Below are 23,927 nucleotides of genomic sequence, written 5' to 3' on the forward strand. Positions count from 1 at the left end.
TCATTTACTCGAAGATTATCAATAATACATTACTTTTTTACCTTATGTGTCAGGGTTCTAATTTTTAAATACAGGCATCTTTACATTTCAATGTAAAATGATAATCTACAAGAAACTGAGAGACTAAAAATCATTTGATGGAAATATTTCTGGAAGTATAATCATTGCTTAAAAACAAGTATATGTATATATACTTACTCACACTTACATATATATATATATATATATATATATATATATACAGTTAAACATACATATACATGTACTGTTGATGTATTTTTGTGTACAGTAGCATAAGAAAGCTTTGTGTTTTTTTTAAATGCTCCTTCGTTTCATTCTAAAGGTAAATTGTGTGAAAGAAATAGCAGAAATATCAACACACATCTTTTTTAACCCTTGTGAACTGAGATGTTACACAGGTACATACTTAGGTAAAATACAAAATGTGAAATTACCACAGTCATTCATCAAAAAAGAAACATTTTAATTGGTTATAGGTGGAAAATATCTACTTGACAGTCAGTTTCTCACTTTTCATGTAAGTGCTTTGCTGCTTGGATGCCTAATCTTGTTTAGTGTAAGAAAAGTAATTTGACATGAAAGTACCTAGATGGCTGCCGAAAATTAATTGCCAATTAAAAAAGAAAAATGTTTGTGCTACTCTATAAACAAGCCAACATATAAACCTTTCAGTCTTGTTGCTTTATTTATGTCTTTATAGATCTGGTTTCAAGCTATTTGCATACAATTTACAAATTCATATTATAATTCCCCAGTATATTTATGATTTTATAGTTGTATATATTTTACCTCCATGAGAAATATTTATTTCTGTCTGCTTCTGTTGCTTATTATTTTAACAAAAACATCACATTGCATTTGATAGTTTATTTATCTTCTTTAGAATAAGACATTTTTATTTGTAAAGGAGAAAGAAAATATTTTACCACCCCAAAGAGGCACAAATGAGTACATGCGTGTATGCACACACAACACAACACACACACCACACACACACACACACACACACACACACAGAAACCCAATTTTAGAAAATGCTCTGTACCCTTCAGCTCTATGTTGGTCTCCAAAGTATTGAGGACACCAATTTTTAGAGATAAGAGGAAGAGCTTTCTCATATGAAGGAAACTTTCTTTGAGAAATTAATGGATTCTGCTTAAGTTCCAGTACCTGAGTTCTTGTAAACTATTGTTCATTTGGAAATCTAAATTGGCAAAAAGGAAAGATATTTGAATTCTTTGTTCTCTCCTCTAATAGGATAATTTGAGATTAAAGATAAAATCTGGAGCCACATAGTAAGAGAAAATCAAATGAAGAGAAAAAAATACCAATGTTCTAAAAATGTTAGAAGGGAAACCAATAAATATATATATATATGTGTGGGCTTCCCTGGTGGTGCAGTGGTTGAGAGTCCGCCTGCCGATTCAGGGGACACGGCTTCATGCCCCGGTCCGGGAGGATCCCACAGGCCGTGGAGCGGCTGGGCCCATAAGCCATGGCCGCTGAGCCTGCGCATCCGGAGCCTGTGCTCCGCAACGAGAGAGGCCACAACAGTGAGAGGCCCGCGTACCGTAAAATATATGTGTGTGTGTGTGTGTGTGTGTGTGTGTGTGTATACTATATATATTTTTATATGAAGGATGGAGAAATATTGAAGAAATAATGCTGCTTGAGCCTAGATATGAGTAAGTTAGATGATCACAGTAGTATAAAATATAAAATATTATAAAAAATAAAAGACAAGACTCAATCCAGGTTTCTACAACATTGAGTTATGTGACGCACAGGAGTTCAAATCCTGTGCAACCTGATTGCTGCACTTTCAAAAGTCCAACTATATTCTCTCTTAGTTAAGAATTGCAATTTTATTTTTTAAAATAACTGTCAAAGACCATTTTATATTTGTATCAAAATTTTGTAGGGTTGTATATCTCATTAACACTATCCTGCTTACTATCTGTCATATTTTCATACTTCATATTTTAACATTTCGGCAGCTTTTTCTGGCTATGTAAAATTACCAGTGAGATGAAAGGGGTGATTTGTTCCAGATCAAATATTCATCAATGCTATCATACTGCGCCGGGGGTGGGAGATGGATGACAAAAATAATATATTTGTTTTATCTCTGGCATCTGTCCTGGCTTTTTCTTCCCTAATACCCTGGTTATGGAGGTTGTGATGACTATGGTGGCTATAATAATTCTGGTTATGGGCATGATGGCTTTGATGATAGAATGAGAGATGGAAGAGGTATGGGAGTTCCAGGCTATGGTGGAGCTGCTAATGTAAGTTCAGATTTTCATGGTGGTCATATTGTATATATGAGAAGATTACATTTTCATTCAATTGAAGATGACATTGCTAATTTCTTCCCAGCACTAAATCCAATACTAGTTTATACTGATATTGGAGCTGATGGCAGAGCAACCAGAGAAGCAGATGTACAGTTTATGACACATGAAGTTGCAGTCGCTCGCCATGTCTAAAGATATGAGTAACATACAACATCAATACATTGAATTCTTCTTGAATTCTAGTCCTGAGGTGGCTTTGGAATGGGAGATTCTGGAATGGGATGCTATGGCAGAGATGGAATGTATAAAAAGGGAGATTATGTATCTATTGGGAGAATGGGAATGATGAACAACTTACAATGGAAGATACAGTATTCCTGTTGGCTTAGGTGGTGGTGGATGCAGTGGAGGTTACCATGGGCAAGATGGCAAGAATGAGGTGAATGGTGTGTGATGTACCGAAGCATAGCCACCAAATGTACAGAGTTCTGACCACAGCATCTGGTCTACTAAGCTTTCTTACAGATTTAACTTCTTTTGTATTTTAGGAACTTTATACTGACTGAAGGAATATGTTTTCAAAGTATTATTTGAAAAAGCAACAGATTGTGATGAAAAAAATTTTTCTGTAGGTTTTAATTATTGCATACGTTGACTTAAAAGTAAAATTTCATATAAAAAAAAAAGAAAAGAAGTATGTTATATGGCCCTCATCACTTCTAAACTGAACTACTGTAAAAGCAGTCAAGAATATATATCTTGAACAAGGTACCGGGAGAAACTTAGCTATTAGTGTAGCAGGGTCATGAAGGAGAGGCGGCGGCGGGAGATCGGAGGCGGCGGCGGAGGCGTTAAACTGCGGTAACTGCCCGCTGGGCTGTTGGTGTGTCTTTGTGGGAAGGGCGTAGTTCCTAAAGCCCTCTCCCGGCAGCGGCCGGGGCTCGGGGTTGAGAGCGGCCGTGGAGTCGCCTCCCCCGGCCCCTGGCTCCGCCATGTTCCGCAGGGAACGCCTTAGCGTGAAGCCCAATGTCAGGCCTGGAGCAGGCCCCAGGGGCTCCACCGCCCTCAATCCACAGCGTGAACGAGAGGCTCCCAGGCCGCCGAAGCCTGCAGCGGCCTCTGTCGCGAAGCCAGCGGAATCCACAGATGTGCCCCGGTGGATTGCGGGGAAGCGGAGCCCCGAGAAAAGGCTCCCAAGAGCAGTGATGAAAAGACAGATGGTGGGAAGGATGTTGAAGAATCCAGTAAATCTTCCTCTACCGTTTCACAGAGAAGAAAGCGAGTATCAACTACTTTTAGTCTGGTTAAACCTAGTGTCAGTGTTCCTTCAGAACCTCATCCTTTGTCTACAGTTAATCAAGAAGCTCCACGGACACATCCTGTTCTAACAAAAGAGAAACAGCCATGCTCAGACAGATATCGAATATATAAAGCCCAGAAACTGAGAGAAATGTTAAAAGAAGAATTGAGGAAAGAGAAGAAGCAATGGAAAAACAAATATGCTGTAAATGAAAGTCAGAGGCCACCAGATCGTTCCAAAATGACTATGAGAGACTTCATATATTACCTGCCAGATAACAATCCAATGAGTTCTTTACTGGAGCAAGAAAAGAAAACTGAAAAATCATTGACACCAGTCCAGACAAGAGAGCAAGAAGGTAAGAGTACTCCTGATGGTGAAGATAATGAAGAAATAGAAGAGGAGATGGATGATGGGCCATTGCTGGTTCCTCAAGTAAAAGTGGCAGAAGATGGTTCTATTATTTTGGATGAAGAAAGTTTAACTGTAGAAGTTTTAAGGACGAAAGGCCCCTGTGTTGTTGAGGAAAATGACCCCATATTTGAGCGTGGTTCTACAACTACATACTCCAGCTTTAGGAAAAACTATTACTCTAAACCATGGTCAAATAAAGAAACAGATATGTGTTTTTTTAGCCATCAGCATGGTAGGAACTGACTTTTCTATGATTGGACAGCTTTTTACTCACAGAGCCAGGATAGAAATTAAGAGCTTCCCTGGTAGTGCAGTGGTTAAGAATCTGCCTGCCAATGCAGGGGACACGGGTTCAAGCCCTGGTCCGGGAAGATTCCACATGCCGCAGAGCAAGTAATCCTGTGTGCCACAACTACTGTGCCTGCGCTCTAGAGCCTGCAAGTGACAACTACTGAGCCCACGTGCCACAACTACTGAAGCCTGCATGCCTAGAGCCTGTGCTCTGCAACAAGAGAAGCCACTGCAATGAGAAGCCCGTGCACCACGACGAAGAGTAGCCCCTGCTCACCACAACTAGAGAAAGCCTGTGTGCAGCAACGAAGACCCAACACAACCAAAAATAAAAGAAACAAATAAATAAATAAATTTTAAAAAATAATAAAATAAAATTTTAAAAAGAATATATATCTTAATATTTGTTGATTTCCTATTATATGTTCTATACTCTGAAAGGTACATTTATCTAGATGATCTCATTACTGTTCTGCAAGGTAGATATTAATAGCTCTAATAATGTGAACAAGAACGTAATAAGTCCTCTCTAAATACAATATTACTTTGCTGTTGCATTCATGGGTCTTCAGAACAGTTTCTTATCTATATCTCCAGTTTTAGTTTTATTTTTAAAATATTTTAAAATAATGCTGCAGTTGAAATAATTGCTTACTATTCCCCAAATAAGTCTCAGTAGAACATCTGCTCCAATAATCAATTTTACTTAAAACACTGGTGCCGGGCTTCCCTGGTGGCTCAGTGGTTGAGAGTCCGCCTGCCGATGCAGGGGACAAGGGTTCGTGCCCCGGTCTGGGAAGATCCCACATGCCGCATAGCGGCTGGGCCCGTGAGCCATGGCCGCTGAGCCTGCGCGTCCAGAGCCTGTGCTCCACAATGGGAGAGGTCACAACACTGAGAGGCCCGCGTACCGAAAAAAAAACAAAAAAAACAAAAAAGAACACTGGGGCCAAGTGAAAACTAATGTCTTCATCGTATTACAGTATATTAGTAATAAGTTGTTGCTATATGGTATAAATACATATTTATATATTATTAAATAATGCAAAATTGCATATATTTTTGAACTAAATAAGAAACTTCAAATAAATTTCTAGCTTCAGTTGGCATTTTCTAGGTAGATGAAGAAGGCTCGGGACATGGTTAATTGTTCACAAGACCTCTGCTTTCACGCAGATGGAGTTGTGTGTTCCATTTGCAGGATGTATGGTGTCCCAGTTCTATCACTTCATATCTGTGCAATGGCACCTATATTTACACAACCTTATCTGCAGCACTGAGAATAACTTCTCATTCATAAGGGTTCTTTAAATAGTACCTGAATGAACGAATACTTGAATGGAAAATGCTTATTTGATTAATATTGGTGTCCATTACTAGATTCTAAGCTTCTTGAATGGAGGAGTAGTAATGAATAGTAATGTTCACTGTTTTATTGCATTTTGGGGATTCAGTTGGAACTTGGCATATCAGGCACCATGTAAGTGAGAAAAAATATATACACACTTACAGAGAAACACCTAGGTCTTTATCTTTTACCATGTTCATTTTTTGCTTTTAGAACTATTTCCAATATTTGTTTGTTAAAAGGCTGCAAGTTATCCTACTCCCTATATGGTTTATCATACCACTAACATAATTACCATCAAAGTAGGAAGCCCATTGTATACTCATTTGACCCCATCATGCCCTGTGGAATAGATATTTCAGGATGTTGATTGATCTAAACACAAAATAAGTTCATAGCCAGTATGAATTCATCTAGAAGAATTTTCACATATTTGACATTTAACAAAATTGTGATATACATTATATCTTGATGAAATATATGTTTTCAACCTTCTCACAAGAGTACATGTAACAGAAAGAAGTCTGTAATTAATATTTGAAAACTTTTGTCTACATCCTGAATCTGCTACCATAAACTGTGTGTCCATGTGAGAATCACTTAAATTCTCTCATTCTGCTTCTACCTTTGAACTTGCAGAATATAATATTTGACCTACCAATGTATCTGGGTTGGTGTGAGGAAGAAATGATATCATGTGTGGTAAAATGCTTTGTGAATTATAAAGCACAGTGTCCATATGCTGCTCTGTTACTTGGTGGTTCCTGGCTAGGCATGTCCCTGTCAGTTTGACCAGTTGTTCTAACAGATTTGAAAAGCTGAGTTTCAAACAAAAGATATAAAGCTAAAATGGGTTGCTTTAGACATCGTTGCATTTAGTCTTTCTAACGATTGACATATTATCTAATGTAGCAATGGGAACAAAGTCTCCCTTGGTCATCAACTCCAAAAGTTTTCATTCCATATAGAAAAGAGAAACTTTCTCCAAATGTGCTCTACAATTCCTACTCACTGCTATGCTAGATTAGTTAGCATAGATTCATGCTAACGATCAATTGATCACATGCTTATATGAAGTCTCTTTTTGTATATTTCCTGCTGTTCTATAAAGGTTTCTACTATGAATGAAGATGTAATAACAAATTGTTATAACAAAATGTTAAAAACATTTTAAAGACATGTTTCAAAACCAAAAAATTACTATTGTTGTGGTGATGACAGATTTTTTTTTAGATTTATTTTATTTATTTATTTATTATTTATTTATTTATTTTTTGGCGGCGTTGGGTCTTCGTTGCTGCACGCGGGCTTTCTCTAGTTGCGGCAAGCGGGGGCTACTCTTCATTGCGGTGTGAGGGTTTCTCATTGCTGTGGCTTCTCTCGTTGCCGAGCACAGGCTCTAGGCACGCAGGCTTCAGTAGTTGTGGCATGTGGGCTTCAGTAGTCATGGCTTGCCAGCTCTAGAGCACAGGCTCAGTAGTTGTGGCGCACGGATTTTGTTGCTCCGTGGCATGTGGGATCTTCCCAGACCAGGGCACGAACTCGTGTCCCCTGTGTTGGCAGGCGGATTCTTAACCACTGCACCATCAGAGAAGCCCCAGATATTTTTAAGGTGCTTATTTCTTTGTTCATTAGAGTAATGTATATACTGGAGACTCTTAACTGCCTTTGAAAAATTAGGAACTTAAAAATATACAGATGGCAAGGCTCCATTTTTAAAAATAGCTTTGAGGTTGTACTCAGTTTTCTGTATTTTTTTACTGTTCCATAATTGATTCTGATGGCTCAGTGTCAAACACAGATTTTGAGTGTGTGTGCGTATTATCTGAAAATGATAATTATACATAAAACACATTATTTTGATGCTTATTATTACAAATTTACTTCTGTAAAGCTTTTTCCCTTAGACAAATGAATTTGGAGAATGCAACATGCTAGTAAAAGGAGTGAATGTTTTAAATCCACAGAAGTATAAATGATTTGTAACTTTAAAAAAAAGACACATTTAAATTTTACTTCATGAAAATATAGTAACTTTATTTAGATGTATCAATAATATATTTACACCATCACATACTCTTTGACAAGCAGTTGGGCTGAGGTAGCAGTACACATTAAAATATTTCAAGCACTTTTGTATTTCTCAGATATCAACCATTAATGGGTGGTTGAATATTTTACATATGCTATTTTAACTATCTCAAAATAGACAGTAAAATTCAATTTAGAACATTAAAACTATCTTTCCCTACTAAATAAACCATAGGTGTCCCTACAGTTCTGACACTAATGTAATTATTATTAGCTTGCAATTCTTATCTGAGACAGTTATATAGATAAAGTAAGCCCTGAGTAGCATTAAATCGGCCAATTTGACATTCTTATCAGTAATGACCCTTACATGGCTGTTTTGTTGTAGAATACGGTATGATCAAGTAATAGCAGGTGGGTCCTTACTGACATTAGTTATTTACAAGTCAATTATCCTTATTTTATCTGAGCTCTTTAGGTCATACATAATGAATATTTATTAACCTTTTGCAAATTCTCAAGATATATATATATGTATACATATATATATCTTAATATATATAAATATTTGTAAACTCCAGGCTATCACAAAAAATACGTTACAATGAGTTTATTTCAGAAAATTGAAGTCTTTTATGTAACCATAAATAAGTTTCATTCAGAGACATTTTTCTCAAAACGTTATTTGAAAATTAGAGTTTTCTCTATTGACAGAGTGGTTTTCTAAAAAAAGAAAATTTCCCGATATCTAAGGAACATTTCCCATGCTCACGTTGGAACGAACTTTAGCATGTTACTTTTCTTATCAGTTTATAATTTGATTCCTCATTGTTCTTTATATGTAAAATGGAGCTACTAATATTCTCTTCTTGATTATTTTATAGTATTCTTGTAGTAATACTTTTAAATATAAAGGGGCATATGAAAACAGTTTGGAAATAAAATGTTTCTACTTTGAATTGGAAGATTAGAAGATTTTCATTTTAGAACTTGAAGCAATCACCCAGGAACTGGCTTAGCAATTTTAAAAGCTTCATTTTAACAGATATTGTTAGTGAATTCTCCCTTTTAATTAGGAGATCTTAAGGTTGCAATTTAGTTTCCCTGCTTAGGGAGCTACAATTCACAGGCACAGGTTTTAGTTCTCATATGCGTATGACTGAGGTGAAGAGAAATGTCACACAGATTCCAAGTAAGGAACTAGATTTGAGCACTGAAAGTCACACCCAGTTTGGGAGCAAAAATTCTGAAAAATTCTTTATTTGGAGCAACATAGGAGCTAATTCCCATGAAAACTCAGGAATCTGTACCTAAATAAATATTTTGGATGTCCAGTGGTCTGGGGCATAACAACATATTCTGCGTAAAAAGAGTTCTAAAATCTCAGTGGTCTTCTACACACACATTTCTTTCTTGCACCCTGTGGGGTGGGTGTAATATCTCTGTTTCAGGCTGTAGATCAGGCTCAGGTCAACTCTTCATAGCTTTCATTTCAGGACTAAAGCTGAAGAAGCAATCACTATTTATGATGTTTTAATTTTTCAAGGTGCAGAGCAGGATAGCTAGAGGGCGAGGCAAAACCAGGCAAGTCCATACAAGCATATTTAAAGTGAGCTTACCTTCCACTGGACAAAACAAGTTACGTGGCCAAGCCCAAAGTCAACGAGCCTGGGAATTTTGGCAAGAGTGAAGGTAAAGAGAGAATTCTAAACACTACCGCAATATCGTTATCCCCTCAAAGGTGAAAGACAAGTTGGTGCACTTGTATGCTCCTAAGGAGAAAGAAAAAGTCAAAATACTTGTGGTAAATCTTTTAGGATCTCAGAGGCAACATATACATTACATTTGATGCTATGACTTTAAAACAATCTGAAACTGCCATCTTTCAGCGGGGTCATTGTTGAGAGAAAATTCTCTAGGAGTCTTGAATTTCTTTACTTCCTGTAAGCAAGGCACTAACTGCCCTTTATTCCAGGATAATCTTTCAAAGAATTTTTGTATAGCAAACAATGTTGGAAGTTAGAGATACTGTCTCTCTCTTACATATATCTTATATTAATTTAAACTATCCTTCTTATTTATTACTTTTCAGAATTATATATGTCCAATCAAGCTTGTTAATTACATTGTTCTTACAGATTTTTTTGTCTGCTTGACCTATCAACTGCTGAAGAGAGGTACATTAAAATTATCTATTATGATGGTACATTTGTCTGTTTTTCCTTGTGATTATATCTCTTTTTGAGCTATGTGTTTTAAGGATACATCACTAGGTCATAAAAGTTTAGAATTGTAATAAATGTTCTTGCTATGTACAGACTTGCTTTATAATAATGTTCTTTTTATTAGCCTTTTGCGGCAAAATTTCTGCAGCCTCTGCTCACAGATTGACTCGTCTGGTTCTAAGTTTCTTGTTGGAAAGTGGTATAAACAAACACTGCAGGTGGCTCACAAAACCTCAGGCAGATATTTCTTTTATAGCTGAGGTCCCAACAGTGACAATGTAATCCAGAAGTCTGAAGTTGTGATGATAGCTTCTTGATTCCCCAGATTTCAGAAGTGATAGAGCTTGGAGCTCCTTTGGGAAGTCAATTCGGAGACATTGTTCTGGCAGTCGTTCCCAGATTCTATACTATATCACCCAACAATTTTAAACACCTAATTAATTCCCTCTGTTAAATTTCTTTCTTTTTAAACTATCTAGAGTAGATTCTGTCACTGAAACTCACATAATATAGTAACTGGTAACACCACTCTAGTGATTGGAATCTGGGCTTGGTGCCTAGTTGGTCTTGAAACCAGCATATTCATTTACTTCCAGGTAGAGTACCAGTAGTTTGTACATGAAAGCTGTGAATAAGTTGCCTAAATTTTCCCTCTTGATTCCCCTTTGGCAGACCAAATGCATGCTGCCACACCACCGTGCTGAGAATGAAGACTGTAGTAAGACCATGAGAGTGAATGACTGTTTCATCCACTGGAAAGTTTAAAGTTGCTATAACAGGATAGACTTTAAATCTTAAGTTCTTGACTAAAGGCATAGTAGAAAGAAGGAAGTTTCTATGACTGCCCTAAAAGACAATCAGAGCCAGATGCTCTGGGTTGAGAAATTACAGCATATTCAGAGAGCCTTCTGTTATCTTAAATACTAATTGGAGCACACACTGGAAAAGAATTAAAGGCTGATATTGAGAATATTGATAGTTTAAAGGATTTATCTGATTCAGCTTGCCTTCAACCCCCCACCCCACCTGTCAGCGCCTCTGTAGGGCCTTCACCAGAGTCAGATGTCAGCGTGCCATGTCCCAGGGGACCCGACATTTACACATAATGAGAAATGCAAGATTATGCTAATATACATTGGCAAAAAATTTCACAATATTGTGTGAGTCATTGATAGAATACAAGACCATAAAAGAAAACACATAGATTTGGATTGGTTGAATTTATTGATGTGAAAATATATGTCAGACCTCTATGCTGTCCAATAGAAATGTAATGTGAACTCTATATATGTAATTTGACTTTTCTAGTAGCCACATAAAAAGTAAAAAACAATAGGGAAATGAACTTTAGTATTATGTTTTATCTATCCAATGTGTACAAAATACTCTCATTTCCAAATAGAATCAATATAAAATATTAAACATATATTTTACATTGTTTTTACTACCTCTTCAAAATCCAGCATGATTTTCCACTTACAGCATATCTCAATTCCAATGGTAAGTTTTCAGCAGAAATATTCGATTTGTTTAAATATAATAAAACTTATAGTTGAGAAAGTAGAATCATATCCCCCAAGACTTTCCAAATATACTTAAAAGTTTCATAAAAGAATCAAATACCAAAATATTATTTTCCATTAGTATTTACAATTTTAATGAAACTAATTTATCATTATTGCAAGAATTGTTTTGATTTTGAAGCAAAAAATTTTAAAAATTACTTCTATCCAAGTTAAATAAATTCAATAATTCTTGTACCAAAATAACATTATTATTGATTTGTATAATGAAAAATTTTAATTTTAATATAAATCTGTGTACCAGCCTAGCTAAGACACAAATAAACTCTTCCTTTTCTTGGAACTTTAAATTTAGCTTGTTCATGAGCAGTATGATGTTGGTGAAATATGGAAATCACATTGCCCTTTTTTCTTTGATGATTCAGTATATAGAAAGCATTTCTTTTGTTCCAAGAACATCTTGACTTGTAGTGAATAGTACAATAAATCACAGTGCATTTTTAATAGGTTTTAAAAGCTCTATTTTTTCTTCCCCTTTGCTTTCTTTTTCCAAGAGGAAAGAGAAGGGAAAAACAGGTGCAATTTGTAGTGATTGGCAAAAACCTCCATATATTCACACAATTTTATTTTTATTTTTAAATAAATTATTTAATTTAATAAAATAAATTCCTATTTTTAAATTTGCAACAATAATTTTAAAAGCTCTCATGTGAGAGTCTTCTCTTCAAGTGAAAGATTGGGGAAAAAACTGAGATAGGGGATAACCAAGCTGTCTCAAAATGAAGAGATATCTCAGTCAAAAACTAATATTACCCAGCAGAACTTCTATAAGTGTTCAAAAGTCTAGAATTTTTTACTTAAGGAGTTGGGATCGAGTCAACAAGTCCCAAATCAGTCCTTCTATATTAAAAAGAGACAAAGGGAGAGTCTAATGAGATTAAACTCATAGCCACAGAGATGATGAGAGCCAGAGACCTAGGTCTGTAAGCAGCAACTTCCTTTGTTTCATGTTGAATACCTTCATCTAGTTATTAGTTCTTCCTCCAGAAATCTGTCAAACAATGAGGGACTGGAGTTTTAAAAGGTGTATGGCCACAGAAAGAGATCTAGTGCTGAGCCAGTGAAAAGGTGAGATAATGAGATTGACATTGCTGACATCAAAAACCTGGTGAGAGAAAGATTAGTTTACAATCAAATTACTCTCATATTCACTTACAGCCAAATAAGTAAAGAGGCCACCTGTATTTTCCTCATGAGTAATGGCATGGAGATGATTATAATAAACACATGTTTTAGGCAGAAAGGCATCCAGTGGAAGTTGCTAGACATACGGGTTGTTTGAGGCTAGGCAAGATTCTCCTAAATGAATGATTCACCCATAGTAATGACGCTAAGTCATTACTGAGTTTCAGTTTATATCTATTTTCATTTTTTCCAATCTGTTGCAGTGCAATTGAAGTGGCGATATATTGTGTTGTTGTTCTAAAATATTGTTTTAAGTACATAATTCTACTCCATTTGTGCCAGGAAAATGCCCAGACACCTTCATTAGAAATAAAGCAAATCTGTTCAACAGTACTCTGAACAGCAGGCACTATATGCTTTATGGAACAGAAAAGCTTTAACAAACCTTATCTTGTACAATATTCATTCTGCCTATGTCTGTTTATGTTCTCAAACTTTCTGAAAATGTGGGCGCAACAACAAAGTAGTGTTTAGCTACCCTCCTCTCTTGGCCAGGTGGTTGATTGCATGGTTGGGCATCCTTTTTTGCAGGTGGTATACAAAATCATATACACCAGCTGCTCAGCCTACTGAGTGATACTTTGCTAAATGACACAGCCCCAGCCATACATAACAACATAAAATGATGCTACACTGATATCTTCACTAGATTCATTTAGCTCTGAAAAGAATTCTCTAAGAAAGACATTTCTGTGCCTTCATTTCTGTTTCATGCTGGGTAATGTTGGCAAGAATTATTCATGGCACATGTGAACAATTCAAAAAAAAATATTGTAAGAAAACAACAAGGCAGCTTTGCAGAGGTGCGCTATCCACTTGATGACTTGGCATGCTGCCCCTGGTGCTTGGCATGGCACCCTGGCGGCTGGCACAAGGGATGCTATATATCCCTGCCATTGGGCCTCTGCTACGCTACTTGCTGTGCACGATCAATATCGACCAACTGCATAAACAACCGGATGAACCTTGTATCTGAGGGATAGCAAATAGCATTTGAATCATTTTACATAAATCTGAAAATGTAATCGTGGTTGACATTCCTATTAGTATTATATCTGAGCGCGATGATCATAATTGAATAACATTAAATTTAATTTATTGAACAGCAGTCCACTGCCCGCTTTACTGTGACTATGATCTGTGTAATGAAACCAGCAGTACGAAAAATTCTCTCAGTTTGTACATTTCCTGGACAGCAGCCAAAGTATTTATTGCTATTTATGCAATTAATGGTTATATTGATTCTTTTTTTTCCCCTACTAAATAGTAAAGTTGTGCTATGTTTTCTTAGCTCATCAAGGTTTGTTTCAGCTGTAATTAATATGACTAGAAGAATAATACTCAATTGTTCTTAGTAACTGGTTTTTGTGTCTGCAACATTTGCAACTTACACATTGGTTTCTTGTTTGAGATGATTAAATTGATAGTGGCTCTATTGCCAAAATAGTCCCATATGCTGAAGTATGTTTTATTAATGTGCAAAAATCAGAAGGTAAAACTCCACTAGCCAAAAGTCTGTGGTGGTTAATCATCTGTTCTTCCAGCTAATTTCATAATCCTCAATGTGACAATCAATTCATCATGCTGAAATGGCAAATTCATATAAATCATATTTCCAAGTCTACATGCAGTCAATAAAATACATTGCATATTTCCGATAAATTATGTGATATAATGTTAGTTTATTTTTCAAATTAAAAACTTTAACTACCCTATGTCTTTATCTATTGTGCCTATAAAGTAATGAGCCTCATATTGATGTATCTAGAAAATCACAGCATGCACAGGAAAGAAGGTTTGAAGTCTTCTGACTTGAGAAGAATTCATAGGAATAATAGAGACTCCATCTCCTCTAAGACAACCAAATGTTTGAATATCATTTCCTACTTTGTTCTCATTACTTACTGGCTAGAATTCAAATATCTTTCTTAGTATATTTTCCAACTTGGAACAGGGAGGTATAAGGAGGAAGATCAGAATTAGCATCCTTTTGTATATGCTTGCTACTGAAGCAATTAGAATAATCTGCATCCCAGTGTGTATGCTCTTGTATTTTTCTTTTCTTTCAGTCCCACCCATCGCCCTATTATCAGGGGGTTAGAGTGAACACTTTACAACTCCTTTCTTTCTTTTTAAACTTCTTCTCTAAAATCTATTTAGTGTCCATAATAAGAACTTAAATATGGTAATATAGAGTTCCAAGCCATCTCAGTTGGTCACATGATTCATAACCATGGTTTCCTTCTCTACGTAACAGAATTGTGGAGAGAAGAGACTTTCTACATTTAGTAGATACAATCCTTAAGTTCTTAAATATGAAGTTTGGATGAGTCAGTCTAAATTTATTTTATAAATTAAAATAAATGTATTAAATTATGCAGCATTTCAGAACACTGAGTTCTCCCTACAGGAGGATCTGTCCAAACATACTTAGCACTAGGAAATTCAGCAGGAAGAACATGATATTTAATGAAAATAGTCTGAATCGTGAGTTTATTCCCCTCCTCTTTCTGTTTTCTGTCTGCTATTTCTGATAAACCCGTTGTAGTATTGTACTTTGCTTTTGAATTTTAGATCAACTATCATCCTTCTAAACACAGCACATCACTTAAGTGATCTGGCCCTAATTCATCGTCTACTTCAATGTCATGGTGGTCCTTGGGTCTGACACATAATTCTTCTTGTTGGGAGGAGAGCCCATGACTCAGTTTCTGCCAAGTTCCTTTATGAAAAAAGCAATGCAGCACCTGCCATACATAGTCTGATTTTGTTGAAAATAAAAAGAAGGAAGACATTTCAGGGTCATATGTGGAATCGTGAGTGTAAGTAACATATTTTGTGGTAACACATTGCCATTCAACAAGTTGTGCCTTTCTCGAAACGTAATTACTAATACTTATATAAGAGAAATAAGTAAGTTGAAAGTCAAAAGGATGGCTACATATAGAGATAGAGATAGAGATAGATATGTGATATATAGCCAAGAACGTCCATAGTAGAGCTGGAGTCGCTATATTAATATGGGATAAAATAGACTTTAGGACAAGAAATATTACTATAGAAAAAGAGTGACATTCATAATGACATAAGGATAAACCCATGAAGAACATATAGATGTTTATACACCTAACGACTGAGCCCAAAATATTTGAAGCAAAAGCTGATAGAATTGAAAGTAGAAATAGGAAATTCATCAATATTCCTCACTCTAAATAGTTTATAAAACACCTAGACAAAACTAGGCAAAAATCAGCAAGGATATAGAAGACTGAACAACATTATTAACCAAATTGATAAACTGTAAAAACTGATATTTTAAATCAATTCACCCAAAGACTGCAGGATATAATTTTTTAAAATTGTGTATGACATATTCAACTGGATGGCCTACATGTTGGACAACACAAGTGTGGATATATTTTAAAAGACTGAAATTGTATAAAATATGTTTTACCAACCAGAATTAAATTAAACAGCTTCTACAAAAGGAGAAAGTAAGTACGATCCAGTATTCTACTTTAATTTTTCCCCAAAACCTATATTTGTGAGTAAATTACAAGCCAATTTGCTGAAAGTGGATGTTTATTTCACCTTAAGGAGGTATTACAGGGAGAAGCTAAAATGGTAGGCTGGTTAGAAAAGAGAAGCAATTTTTATGTAGAGTAATGTGGGAAGACTCAGTGGCATAATTTTGAAATTTGAGGCTCCAAGGACTATTGTGCCAACACTACTCACCTAAACTTCTGCACCCAGAATTGTTCTTTATGTGCACGTTGCCTCTTTGCAAGTCTCTAAATTCCACAGGAAACATTGACCTATACAAAAAGATTTTTGATTGGAATAACTATAAATTAAGGAGAAAAGTTTGTCTCTAATTAGTGGTTGAGGTTCCATTGATTTACATGTACCTTATATATAATGTTAGAAATGCAAAAGAGTTTTCTAAAGATCTAATATATATAAAAAACTATTTCAAAGATTTTTGATTCATTATTATTTACTATAGATGACTATACTGAAATTGGAAATCAGGAAGCTGTTAGATGTTGAGTATTTGCAAATATTAAAAAATAAAATATGTATATGTGAGGAAAAATGTATTGCAGCAGGTCTGTTTTATTCTGTTCTTGCTTATCCCTGTAGCCATGGTGATCACACTTAGTCAAACTCTGAGAAGTAGTCAACTGGAATTTTCCTGTAGTTGCCGGCAGATGATGCTATTCTATTTACCCAAAGCGGTACATCAAGATGGACCAGGTTGTTAGCAGTTCAGAGTGAACACAAAGATTCAGGGCTGTGCCTGTGATGCCTGGATTGGGGTTTGCACCATGGCTGGTCACATGGTAGGTAGGTGACCAGCTCCTTTTAAGAAATTTGAACCCAAAGTCTAAGCAGGCTTTCCTGGGCAAGGACAGCTCACACAATTCCCTGCATTTTGATTGTAGAGAAAAAAAGATACATCTTTGGAGGAAGGACAAGAAAGCCCATGTTTGACTACTTCAGTCTTTGCCTATGTATCTTTTCCTGGATGTTCCTTTATTGTATCTTTTCTATAATAAATATAAGTTATGAGTATTATTATTTTGAGTATTATTGTTATTTTGAGTAACATAAGTTTTACAAGCTAGTGGGACCATGGGACCACTGAGACAGTAAATTTCATAATTTCATAAATTGTTTATTATAATTAGAGTGATATAGTAGAATATATATACTTCATAGAATTATTCCTAGTTAATTTTTCTTTCAAAACCGTTAAAATACTCATATGACATACTTAGGGTAGCTGAATTCACAGATACAGAAAGTAGGATGGGGGTTGCCAGGGACTGGGGAGAGGGGGGTCATAGGGAGTTGTTGTAAAATGGATACAGAGTTTCAGTTTTGCAAGACAAAAGATGTCCTATGGATATATGGTGGCAACGGTTGCACAGCAATGTGAATATACTTAATGCCACTGATATGTATGCTGAAAAATGGTTATAATGGTAAATTTCATGTAATCTATTTTATTGCAATTTTAAAATATACTTTATAATTTAAAAATTAACAATATTTTAATATCATAATGCTTAACATTGGTTGGAGTCACTGAATAAATATCTTTTCTTTCCTGTATTTAATCACTTTTACTTCAATTCCAATGACTGATTAGCTAAGGTCCCATATGATAACTAATGTGTTTGAATAATTAAAACTTTCCAAGAATGAATAATTCACCCTTTCTCAGTCCTACTCTGTCTCCCCTATTTCAGACCTACATCTACTTCCTGAGGATACTTTCTAACTGCCCCCTACATCACATGTCCCTATGAGACCAGAGGGTCTGGTTAAGTCCATGTCCCTTTCTTGTTTAAATATCTCCTTTGACTCCTCAAAGCCAATTGTAATCTATTCTAATCCCTATAGTCTAGTCTTCAAAAATGTTTATTACCTGGCCTCATGTTACTATTTTTTCCTTCTGCGAAATATTCTATTTCCAGTCCTGAACTTCTCACTGTTACCCAAGCATGCTATTCTCAATTTATGCCTCCAAGACTTCCTCTGAATCTCTGTAAAGAATTAATTTTTCCCTATTTAATGATGTGAGAGAAGGTAATATTTGACAGGGTACATTAATGTACCAGACCTGCTTCAACTATCACCTCCTCTGTGAAGCCCTCCCTACACAAGTTTCTTCCAGAATTAGCACTGATTAGCACACTATCTTCCAAAAGCTTGTGGTCTATTCTTCCTTTAAAGTAATATAACAGCTGCATGATTATTCTCAATTTTTTTTTCTTTAACCTTACGAAAGGAGAATTATTCTTTTCCACCAGGTTGTTGTTAGTCTTGGTCATGTTATTTGGTCTGGCCAGTAAAATATAAGTGGAATTGACATGTATCCCTTCCAGGCAGGAAGTTTAAAGTCAGAAATATTCCACAGAGAGGCTGTTCCTTTAGCTCAAGTTCCATAGTGAAAATGACCTAGAGGAAAACCACAGCCTTAGTTGTGGAGATGACAGCCTTAGTTTTTATAAACCACTACGATTTGGGGGTCATTTGTTATGACTTAGATACAAGTCTTATCAATGTTCTGTTTTATTTATTTGTTTATATGGCCGGCTTTTCACACTAAACCATAAGCTTCAGAGTATCAGAAATTGTTTTTTATGTTTGTTATTTCAGTGCCTAGCACTGTGTTCATAGATATTAAATACACTTTTTTTTGTATGAGTGGACAAATAGATGAAAGAAGTGATAAAGCTTTGGAGCGACTTCAGCCATTAGTGTTCTGTTCAATTATGTGGAGTTATTTTTCACTGCATCAGAAACATTGCTTACTCAGTATTCATATATATGAGTGTTTTCATCAACTGGTTTGTTGGGTTAATGATTTGGTCATTCCTTGAAGAGACAGTGATTTAACCTAATAGAGATCAAAGCTACTGATGTTGCCTGAATTTAGATTAGATAAGTATTGTACCTTTCTAGTGTGTGTTTCACCATTTTGTTTATGGAGTGTGAAATATATAGCCTTGTGCTGTTTCTGCACCCTTCAGCCATGCATAGCCAACAATATACTGTACGCCCCATTTCTGCTAACCTTGGCAAATTAGCAGAGGTATTTGGGTAATCAGGCAGTTGAATGTTTGTGTATTTTATCACTTTTTATGAAAAGGGAAATGTGTTAAGGAGGATTAAACAGAAGGATAACTATAAGTGGCTTGTATCTAGAAAACTGCTGTGGTAAAAAGAAAATAAATAAAAGTGATGTCAACTACTTTATTAAAATATTGAATTTCATTCATAAGATGATAGGACAAAATCAAAATTATACAGGTTTTTTTTTGTCATTAAGAGAGAAGAGAAATATTTGTTTCCCTTTTGTCTTTTATATTTGAGAGCACTGGACCACATTTAATTCCCTGTGACTAGCTATCTGTATTTTTCTTAGCTAAGATTGCAGTCCTTTGAGAACAAAGTTGACAGCTTTGAGCTGACAAAGAATCATTATAATCAGTGCTGAAGATATGAAATCACAATGAGAAAGAATTCATGTTTACAGTAGAAGGGACCACACACTGTGATAGTTTGCATTAGAAACACAGCAGGTGTAGTATGAAAAACTGAATCACAGTAGAGGATTTGAAGACCTCATGATATGAAAAGGTCATTTTTGTTCAAGCAACTGTCTACTGTGTTAACATGAAAATAAAATATTTCTGTCAAACTCTGCAGAAGATAACAAATTGTATATCCATGAACTCAAAGTTTCCATAGTGTTTGTGCAAAATTATATTAATTATTTACCTTAATGTTAACATCATTCAAGGGCTAGATACAAAAGAAATTGATGAAAAACATTATAGATGACATTACATATGTGCAAGAAAGAAAATAATAAATTATAAATGGTAGATCTTAAAAATATATAAGAAAACAAAATCACTCAGGCGTTCTTCAATTGTAAAGGGGTGGACCAGGCTACAGATATGAAGGTGTGACAAAGTTTAAAAGAAAGAGTGAAGCCCTATGTTCAAGTGATAACAACTCACCGTAACCATTAGGGTTAGGGTGTGTCGAATGTAATGGCATCATTTAAATTCTACTCTTCTTACCTGGCAAAGGGAAAGTGGTTATGTAAGGAAACTTAGATTACTTGTCCCTAAAAAAAATCATCAAGTAAATGAATTGTCATTCTGTTTGAAATTTGAGTAACATTTCTTTTTTCAATTTTTATTTTATATTGGAGTGTAGTTGAGTAACAATGCCATATTAATTTCAGGTGTACAGCAAAGTGATTCAGTTATTCATATACATGTATCTATTCTTTTTTAAATTCTTTTCCCATTTAGGTTATTACAGAATATTGAGCAGAGTTCCCTGTGCTATACAGTAGGTCCTTGTTGGTCATCTACTTTAAATATAGCAGTAATATTTTTCTTCTTGTCTTTCACTCATTCATTGTTCATCAATGATTTATAAAAGGCTTGCTATATCCAGGCACTAGAGAATCATGGAGGTATAGAACATGATCTCTCCTTCTGAGGAACTGACAGACTAATGAAAGGGATGAACATATAAACATTACTACAGCAATGTCATTAGAGACATAGGAGCCACGAGGAAGAGATCACCTAACTCTTCCAGAGCCGCCAAAGATTCACAGAGGTGTTGACATTAGAGTGGAGGATTTTTCTGTGGGTCCTTGCTCACCAGGTAAAGAAATGGGTCATTTACAGTTGAGAGAACATTACATAAAATGCATAGAGAGAGCAGTAAGCAGTTTATCGAAACTGGCTTTCAGAGTGTTTGTGGAAATGGCTACATGGAAACAGAAGAGCAGATGGAAGCCAGATGACAATTTTTATTCTGTTCAATGAAAAGTCATGGTAGGGTATAAAGCAGGGAAGCGATATTAACAGGTTTCCATTTTTAAGAATTTGAAAGGTTTTTCAGAGGAAACTAAATATTTCAGGTAAAAAACGTCGGAAACCTCATACTCTCATTTTCTCCACTGCTAACATTTTCAGTACTTCAGAAATATTCCTTTTAAAGTTCAATTGCCTAACAACAGCTTGAAAGTATTATTATTCTTTCACTAACATATCCTGTGCAATAATGATTCAAGCCAAGGTAAAACTAATAGTGAAATATCTGGTACTAACCTTTTGGGAAGGTTGGTAATTTCCAGGTAACTAACGTCCAAAAAACACCACCAGAGCATAGCTTAGATTATCTGTAAGATACTTAACACGCCAGTCTTAGTAGAAAGATGAAGAGGTATAGTGAGAAATGGCCTTGAATTTTTCCTGGGCCATTCTAATTCTTTAGCCCACTGTCCCTAAAATACTACATGCCATTCTGTAGTGTTGGACACTCAGGGATCTTTTGTCATCTTTCCTCTTGTGCCTGTTGCTTTGGATCAGTTTTTAAATCAAATTCCAAGCTTTGTTAACTATTATTATTTTAGATGGACTACAAAGTCCATTTAAAAAGGCTCCACGGGCCAAATGATGTCTTTAAATATTTGTAAGATTATTCTAGTGCTGCTTTTACCTCTTTTACCCATTAGTGAGTCTAAGTTCTCAGTCTAGCTGCATTTCTAAAAATTACAATATCCACTTAGATACCAAAAACACTGCACTCTCCTCAACCCTACCTCTTGAGTATCAGATTATTTACTCTCCTGGGCCAATGCTATATGTCCCTATTCAATAATTTGGCATATAATCCTTTTTCCAGATTAAAAATCTAATAAAAAATTGGAAGATTTTCACAACTTGGTGGGGGAAAATTTACGAGCAAGAGAAAATATAAACATTTCTTATAGTAATAACACAATTATTAAGATTTGACAGTTTTAACCATATGGGAGACATTAATGAAAATTATCAATGAAAATCACAAATTCACTTTTCAAACTTCTCCTTTCTTGTAGTTTTCAGTTTGACACAGTTCCTTAATCCAGTCCTAAACATTCAGTTAAAACATTAACACATTACGGTAAAGTGAAGAACAACATTAATTTCAACTTTCTGTTTTTCTCTCTCTTAATGAAAGTGAATTCAGTTTTATTTAATGAGAAATTAATAATTTTACCATATTCAAAAGTAGTTTGAAGTTCTTATAAAGCGCACTTTCTACTATTCAAGCAGATTTTTTAAAAGACAATTAATCTATGGCTTCATTAGGTAATTCTAAGATCAGTATATTTGAACTGGAAATATGGTTGAAAAGGAGACACAGTATGGCTGCCTGCTTTTATTAACATATGTGAATTTCATACTTTTTTTCATTCCTTCATTCAACATCCATTTGACACTCAGGAGTCAAACATTATGCCAGGTACTTCTTGAGAGAGTTTACTCTAGTAAAGGAAGATACAGATGAACACAAATACTTCTAATAAAATCTTATAGGTGAATACTAGGATATTGTAGGAGCACAGTTAGTTCTTTTTTCCATATAGTCTAATAGGAAATAAAAGCTTAAAAATAACTAGAGATATGGGAACATATGTATATGTATAACTGATTCACTTTGTTATAAAGCAGAAACTAACACACCATTGTAAAGCAATTATACTCCAATAAAGATGTTAAAAAAAAAACCTAGAAAATAAATTATTACACTTGTGGTAATAACAAAAGGAGAAATACAAAGTATTAGTAAATCATTTTAAAGAGAACCAATTAAATAATGTATAAGTTGCATTGTATAATTCACAACAAAATTTTGTATATAACATCTCTCTTTTTTTCCTAATTGTTGACACTGTGTCAGATGCTCTATGACCTAACAATCACTGGTGTAGGTGTTAATAATCATTATCCCATTTCATTCCTACTTCAGATCTCTGAGGTAGCCATTATTATAGCCATGTTACTGATGACTGAATGCAAGATTAGAAAAATTAAACAATTTGTGAAAATTCACTTAACTATTGGTATTAAAACAGAGATCCAAATCCAAAATTATCTGACTCCAAATCTTATTCTCTTCCCACTGATTGTAAAGTGAACAAGGTAGAGATTATTCTTCTTCTATTTACAAATGAGGAAACAGATTTAGACTAATTAATTTGCCCAAAGTAAATTAGAAGGTATGTATGAAACCTGGCTTTCTGGCTTAACATTTAAAGACTTTTCATTTCAACTCATCAGCTCTACTGATTTTTCTGTGTTGTATGTTAGCATTTTAAGTAAACTAATGAGGTGAATAAAACTTGACATACATTTTCTTACTTAGTTTACCTGAATGCAAAGTAATGAAATTTCCTAGCATTTAATGTATTTATCACATATGCACATTTGAAAGTTTCCGCTCTACTTCTATAGAACAAATGAACAAAACTAAAAACAACTCCCCTACTCACAAAAATGAATAATTAATAATCAGTTTTTATTCATAACACTTCACAATTGATACCAAGCTATCATGAAACCATGTTCCAATAACTTATTTATTTTCAAACCCAAGTTATTGGGTTTCATGAAGAGCAAATGAAGTCTTAACCTAGATTTAAAATTTTTGAAAATCAGAAGTCAGAGCACAGTAGAGTTAGGTGGGTATCCATATGAAGGGTCAGCCTGGTGAAGAATATCAGAGCCCAAGAAGAGTAAAAGGCATGCCCACAGGGGGACATGGTCTGGAGTGCTGGTGCCCAAGTGGTGTAAGAAGAGTGTCCTCACAGCCGGAAGACCCAGAACAGTAATGAGAACATCTACTGAAGGGCTATGGTGGCAT

General features: G+C 35.1%; 1 pseudogene across 1 annotated transcript; it reads left to right on the plus strand.

The window, feature by feature from the left end:
- The first annotated feature begins 2,180 nt into the window (after positions 1 to 2,180).
- LOC307176608 (heterogeneous nuclear ribonucleoprotein H3-like) lies at positions 2,181 to 2,772 on the plus strand (annotated as a pseudogene). The gene has a single exon. The product of its transcript is annotated as a heterogeneous nuclear ribonucleoprotein H3-like (transcript).
- The last annotated feature ends 21,155 nt before the right edge of the window (positions 2,773 to 23,927 follow it).

The sequence above is a fragment of the Stenella coeruleoalba genome (genome assembly GCF_951394435.1).
Source record: "Stenella coeruleoalba genome assembly, chromosome: 18".
In the NCBI taxonomy this organism is placed as follows: Eukaryota; Metazoa; Chordata; class Mammalia; order Artiodactyla; family Delphinidae; genus Stenella; species Stenella coeruleoalba.